The sequence below is a fragment of the Palaemon carinicauda genome, chromosome 15, assembly GCF_036898095.1.
Source record: "Palaemon carinicauda isolate YSFRI2023 chromosome 15, ASM3689809v2, whole genome shotgun sequence".
NCBI lineage: Eukaryota > Metazoa > Arthropoda > Malacostraca > Decapoda > Palaemonidae > Palaemon > Palaemon carinicauda.
In genome coordinates, this window is record NC_090739.1 from 40,442,653 (window position 1) to 40,450,152 (window position 7,500).

At 34.9% G+C, this 7,500-nt stretch overlaps 1 protein-coding gene across 1 annotated transcript in view; it reads left to right on the plus strand.

Moving 5' to 3' along the window:
* LOC137654575 (cell adhesion molecule 2-like) overlaps positions 1 to 7,500 on the plus strand; it is a 95,526-nt gene that overhangs the window by 786 nt on the left and 87,240 nt on the right. The window lies entirely within an intron of this gene.

The window sequence follows — 7,500 nt, forward strand, 5'->3', positions numbered from 1 at the left end:
TCCTGGACACAAGAGTTTTGAATGGATGTTTCCTTTGTGCATGACTAGAGAAAATATCCGAAATGTTAAAACAAAGGTTCTTATAAAAGGCAGATATTTGCCTTTCCTTATCTTATTTACCTTAAATATGGTTACAATAAATTTTATGCTCTAAATATTAGTTGAACAATTCTCAAATGTTTGATAACCTATTGATAAAATACGGAAAAAGTATTATGCAGCAAACATTCAGATAGAATAAAGCAAAATAACACAACTCTAAATTGTAAAATGCTATATTTCTATAACAGGGTATTCTTATTTAAACAAAAATGATCACGTGGAATAGAGAATTATGGTAAATTGTTAGAATTCCTCGGAAATTTCTTGGAAAAGCAGTTTTTTCCCCGGTTAAATATATATACCTGGCCACAGTCTGTAAAGAATCATGGGCAATTACTGCATCTCTATTCACGAAAACGTCTTAGAAAGTGATGTAATACTTACGTAGCTAAAATGAAGTTTAACTTAAATAGATACAATTTACAGGCAATTTACGTAAGTCGTCCGATTATGTAATATTCAATAGCATACGTGCATTTCTCTCACCTCTTGTGAACATCAATAACAATCATTAATCTCGAAAGAGTCAATATTGATCTGTTATGAAAATTTTGGAGAAATTATCTCTCTCTCTCTCTCTCTCTCTCTCTCTCTCTCTCTCTCTCTCTCTCTCTCTCTCTCTCTCTCTCTCTCTCTCTCTCTCTCTCTCATTGTTTGTCTGGTTTCGTTTTCGTAACAATGAATATGCCAATAGAAGCAGGATACGTGTAGATAAATAGTGAGTCAAAATTTTCTCTATTTCCGCCCTCTGCGTTTGTCCGATTATTGTTTTGTTTTTTGTGTGCCTCCCTTTATTTGTCCTTGTATTTCTCGCACGAATAACAATGTGGTTACAATAATACAAATCAATATTAACTCTCTCTCTCTCTCTCTCTCTCTCTCTCTCTCTCTCTCTCTCTCTCTCTCTCTCTCTCTCTCTGTGACGTTTCCATTACCATTAAATGGAATATATTGTTCAAGTTTTTACTTAAGTTTGCATGAATCGAGTAATTAAATAACTTGTGATTTATTGCAATTCATGACTGAAATACGTATTTTACAATTAAGGGCTTTTGCTTGTAATCATTCATTTATTAAAAATAGACAAAAGTATGTACATACACCTAACCATCATTTATTTGATTGCAACGAATTATGCAATACTACCAACATACCTCCATCGTCCATGTTTAAGCATTTTTATTTTACATTCATGAAAGTTCATCTCTTTCAGCAACAAATATTAAGTTGTGATTCGCTCGACCTCGATTTAACATAGGCCCTATTGTGATCCAAAATCAGATACCAAATAATCGGGTAAACTCATCATTACACATAGAAGCATGATATATATACATATATATACATATTCAGGACATACATATGTACGTACTCGTGTTAGGTGTATGGAAGGCTCCTTCAGTGACATAATCAATTTGTAATAGCAACGTCTGAAATTATACACAAGAGGAGAAAAAGGCATAGTACGTGGATAATTGACTAAAGAAACATTTGGGAGAGAAACTGGCATAAGTGCCCTAGACCAAAATAACCCCTAGGATGAAAGGGAACGAGGGAATGCGTGGCCCTCATCAATACCTTGTATGTGAACAGTAAGACCACTTGGCCATTTGGCCATCGATTACCATGGTATTTGAGGAGATTATGGAAACGACGCGTATTTGCCCTTGTATGAAATGTCCCTCCTTACTTTTTTTTCTTTTCTTTTTTGTCGTTTCTTGTAGAGTTATGGAGGGTTCTGATGCCACGGTGGATTTGGTCCTGTACGCTGTGCTGTATTGGAAATCACTGTCACCAGCTCTTTTTGATATTGTAGACCTTGGGTTTTGATTGGGCCGTTTACATCTGGCGATCTCCAACGTGCGGTAAAGACTCAGAGTAGGGTTAAAAAACCCATACATACATACATACATACATACATACATACATACATGAAAATAGGTATTTTCATAAATGTGTGCATAAATTGGATTCCGTTTTCCATAACCCAAATGTATCAAATACTTGCATATCACGTCTGTGTATGGTGTAAATCACTAGATGTAATGTACTTATTTGTATATCCGTGCATGTTATGATTTTAATCAATGGGTTATATGACCACAATATCGATTACGTTCAGTAATTCTTTTTCCTGATTAGCTCCAGTGATGATACGTGCTGTACATAACATTTCATAATTATCGTATAATAATGACCTTCCATTTCAGATCAGTATTAATGATTCGAAACTTTCAAATAATTTCCATAATTACAGAATAAATTAGGCCCTGTATTTCAAACATATATCCATATGAAATTTGTGATTATGAATTGTACTTCGATAAAACTTAATATTTACATTCATATTCATATATACATATAATTCATATATGTGTGTATGTGTTTGTGGGTGTGTGTGTAGCCAAATGCTCTGCACTAATGTGGCTTTGTAAAAAATGGGGTGAATCCCCAAAATAGTTACATAATCACCCTATTATTTACTATTGCTAAGTATGAAACTAGGAACTTTGTATGTTGGGATTCCTTAGAAACCTTTTAGGTATAATGGTAAATTTTTGATGCAATATATACAGTATATATATATATATATATATATATATATATATATATATATATATATATATATATACGTGTCTGTATATCATCATCATCATCATCATCTCCTACGCCTATTGACGCAAATGGCCTCGCTTCATGGTCCTAAGCCATACAGGCCTTGGTCTTCCAACTCTTCTAGTGCCATGTGTATCCCAGATGAACGTTTGGTGAACAAATCTGTCTTGAGGAGTGTGAATACCATATTCAAACCATCTCCATCTATCCCTCATCATAATCTTATCCGTATATAGCACCCGAGTAATCTCTCTTATAGTTTCATTTCTGATCCTGTCCAGCCATTTACCACCCAATATCCTTCTGAGGGCTTTGTTCTCAAATCTACTAAATCTATTGGAGATTGTTTCATTGTCATACCATAACTCATGTCCATACTGTAACACCGATCTCACTAAACTGATATATTGTCTGATTTTTATGTGTAATTTCAGGCGATTTGATTTCCGAATTTTACTTAACCTACCCATTGTCTGATTGGCTTTTTTAAATCTTTAACTAAACTCTAATTCTAACGACCACAGTATTGGAGATCATAGTTCCTAAATACTTAAATGATTCTACCTCATTAATGATATCTCCTTCCAATGATATTTCATCTTCCATTGCATACTCCGTTCTCATCATTTATGTCTTCTTCTCTTTACCTTCAGTCCAACCTCGTGTGATATCTCATGCATTCTGGTAAGCAAGCATTGCAAATCCTGTGGTGTTCTGCTAACAAGGACAGCATCATCAGCATACTCTAGGTCTGCTAAATTCCTATCACCAATCCAGTCCAATCCTCCTCCACCATCTCCGACTGTTCTACGTATTACAAAATCCATGAGAAGGATGAACAACATAGGTGACAACACATTGGAGTACTCCGCTGTTCACTAGAAGTTCATTGGATAACTCGACTAACATTAAATTTTCACTTGCTATGCTCATGAACAGACTTAATCAAATTCACATATTTAAGAGGAATTCCATAATAACGCAGGACTCTCCATAATATTGGCCGATATACACTATCAAAGGCTTTTTCATAGTCCACAAATGCCATCAAATATATATACATATAGACACAAAAAGAAAATGAAAAGACTTGATTGGAGTTAGTACTTTCGTCCATTAGGGACATCAACTGACTTGACAATGAGAATGCATACGCAGACATCGATTTTATATAGGAGAAGGGAATCCAACAGCTGTCAGTTTCTTGATAATTTCAGAAAAGTCAGATTTTAGAAAAAGAAATAATACCGAATTAACAGAAAACAAACCAGGACTTAAGATCTAAATTTTGACCTTCGGAACAGGAAATTAAAAAGAATTTCAAAGTCAAAACTTTTAAATCTAAGCACTGGTCGGTTTTGCGTCAATACGGGATTATTCTTATATCTAAAATCTGAATTTTCTCGAATTATCAGGAAACAGACAGCTGTGGAATCCCCTTCTCCAGTATAAATACGATGTCTTTGCATATGTATTCTCATTGTTGAGTCAGTTGATGTCCCTAATGGACGAAAGTGTTAACGTCTATCAAGTCTTTTCATTTTCCTTTCGTGGCTACAATACATATTTTATACTCATCATGTGTCAGCTTTCGTGATCTCTAAACAACACGCACGCACTTACATACACACACACACACACACACACATATATATATATATATATATATATATATATATATATATATATATATATATATGTATATATACATATATATATATATATATTTAAATATATATATATACAGTATATATATATATATATATATATATATATATATATATATATATATATATATATTGTGCATAAAACACTTGAAGCCTTATTAAGCCTTAATATATAAGCTAGTTAGGAGTTAGAAAGAATAATGATGAGAATAATAATAAGCGACAGAAAAAGAGCACCATGGATACGAGAGAAAGGGAATTCTAACAATATGTATGAAAAAGAAATGGATATGGGTAGGCTATATAATGAGAATGACAGACAATAATAATAGAATGGGTCCATAAAGATTGATAAAGAAGGAGGGGAACGAAAAGAAGACGATGGATTGACGAACTAAGAAAGTGTCGACTGGCACAGAAAGATCATATTATTATTATTATTATTATTATTATTATTATTATTATTATTACTGTACTTGCTAAGCTACAACCCTAGTTGGAAAAGCATGACGGAAGTGGAAGGACATGTCTGAGGCCTTTCTTCTGCAGTGGACTAGTAATGGGTGATTATGATGATGAGATTTTATATATATATATATATATATATATATATATATATATATATATATATATATATATATATATCCCACTTCGCGCTTCATAGTCCTCAGGCATGTAGGCCTGGGTCTTCCAACTCTCTCGTGCCTTGTGGGGTCCACCTGAACGATTGGTGAACAAACCTCTCTTGAGGAGTGCGAAGAGCATGCCCAAGCCATTTCCATCTACCCCTCATCATGATTTCATCCACACATAGCACTCGTGTAATCTCTCTTATAGTTTCATTTCTAATCCTGCCCTGCCATTTAACACCCAATATCCTTCTTTGGGCTTTGTTCTCAAATCTAATCAATCTATTGGAGATTGTTTCATTGCCATATCATGACTCATGTCCATACAGTAACACCGATCTCACTAAGCTGGTATATAGTCTAATTTTCTTATATAATTTCAGGCGATATGAATTACAAATTTTACTTAACATAGCCAATGTCTGATTTGCTTTTTTCAATCTTTCACTAAACTCTAATACCAAAGACCCTGTATTGGAGATCATAGTTCCTAAATACTTAAATGATTTTACCTCATTAATCCTTTCTCCTTCCACTGGTATTTCAACTATATACCATTGCATATTCCGTTCTCATCTTCACTAACTTTTTTCTACTTATCTTCAGCCCAACCTCTTGTGATATTTCATGCATTCTGCTAGGCAAGCATTGCAAATCCTGGGAGTGTTCTGCTAACAAGGACAGCATCATCAGCATACTCTAGGTCGGCTAAATTCCTATCACCGATCCAGTCCAATCCTTCTCCACCATCTCCGACTGTTCTATGCATTACAAAATCCATGAGGAAGATAAACAACATAGGTGACCACACATTCCCTTGGAGTACTCCACTGTTTACTGTAAATTCATTTGATAAGACTCCATTAACATTAACTTTGCACTTGCTATGCTCATGAGTAGACTTAATCAAATTGACGTATTTAAGAGGAATTCCATAATAACGCAGGACTCTCCACAAAAATTAGCCGGTGCACACTATCAAAGGCTTTTTCATAATCCACAAATGCCATAAAAAGGGAATTTCTATATTCTACGCCTTGCTGTACAACATGTCTCGAAACGAACATTTGGTCAGTGCAACTTCTATCTTTTCTAAATCATGCTAGTTATTCTTTCAGCTTTTCTCCAGTCTCTTTAGAATAAGCATACTAAATATTTTCAAAACAACTGATGTAAGTGTTATGCCTCTGTAAGTATTACAATCAGTCAGGTCTCCTTTTTTTGCTATTTTCACCAGCACTCCTAACTCCCATTCATCAGGTTTTGCCTGTTCATGTCACATTCTACAAAATAATCTTATAAGTGGTCTGGCAGTCACTTCATTTTCCGCCAGTATCATCTCGGCAGTTGTTCCATCGTATCCCGAGGCTTTCCATCTCTTTAGTTTTTCGAGAACAGCTTCGACTTCAAACACACTGAATTCATTCATGGGCACATCATCGTCTTCATCAGCTTCTAGTATATCAATCAAAATATTCATAAATCCTATTCATAACCTCACTCAAGTGTTCCATCTAACGTTGTCTATCTTCATCTCCTGTTGCTATAACAAAACCATCTCTCTTTTTGATGGGTATATGCTTCTTCTTCTTTGCCCCAGTCGAGATTTCAGTAATAACCTTATAAGCAATTCTTACACCATAGCCAGCTCCTGAATTCATAGCATAGCCAGCCTCATCTGCTTTACTCTCTAAATATTCTCTCCACTCATTCCTGGCCTTTCTTTTGACCTCACTATCAATACTGGAGTGCTTAGCACACTCTACCTCGTAACCTTAATTACTTCCTCGAAAGCTTTCAACAATCAATTTCTGTCTTTGTCTCTTTTTTATAGTAACTGCGTGTCCTGAGTCTTCACTACCAACTGACTGATATATGTTCATAGCACACCATTCTTCATTAATTATCAGTTCTTCGTCTCTTAAAGTCTCTCAGACTGCAAATCGATTCCTACATTCCATTGCAAATGTCTCTCTGTGCTTTTCTTCTAAATGCTTAGTTGTATCAAACGTAGGTATTGTATCTATCTTTCTGTTGGATGCTTTCAGTTTTAATTTCAGTGTGGCAACGAGGAGCTGGTGATCACTACCAATCTCTGTACCTCTATAGCTTCTTACATTTCTCAGACTCCTCCTTCTCTCTTTATTAATGTCAATGTGATCTATCTAATTTTTGTAACTGGCGCATGGTGAAGTCCATGTATACTTTTATTGTGGATGTTCTTGTGTTGAAAAAGAGTACCTCCAATGACAAGATTGTTTGCTGAACAGAAACTTATGAAGTGTGCTCTATTTTCATTTGCAGCTTCGCCAAGACCCTTGACACCCACCACATTCTCTATCCCTTGATTATTTCTTCCAACTTTAGCATTGAATTCGCATATCACAATTTTCAAATAGCCTATCTCTCAGGAATCTCATCTTTTACCCTCTGCAGTTCTTCATAGTATTCATCGTGCCTTTCTTCAGGGGAATCATTTGTTGGGG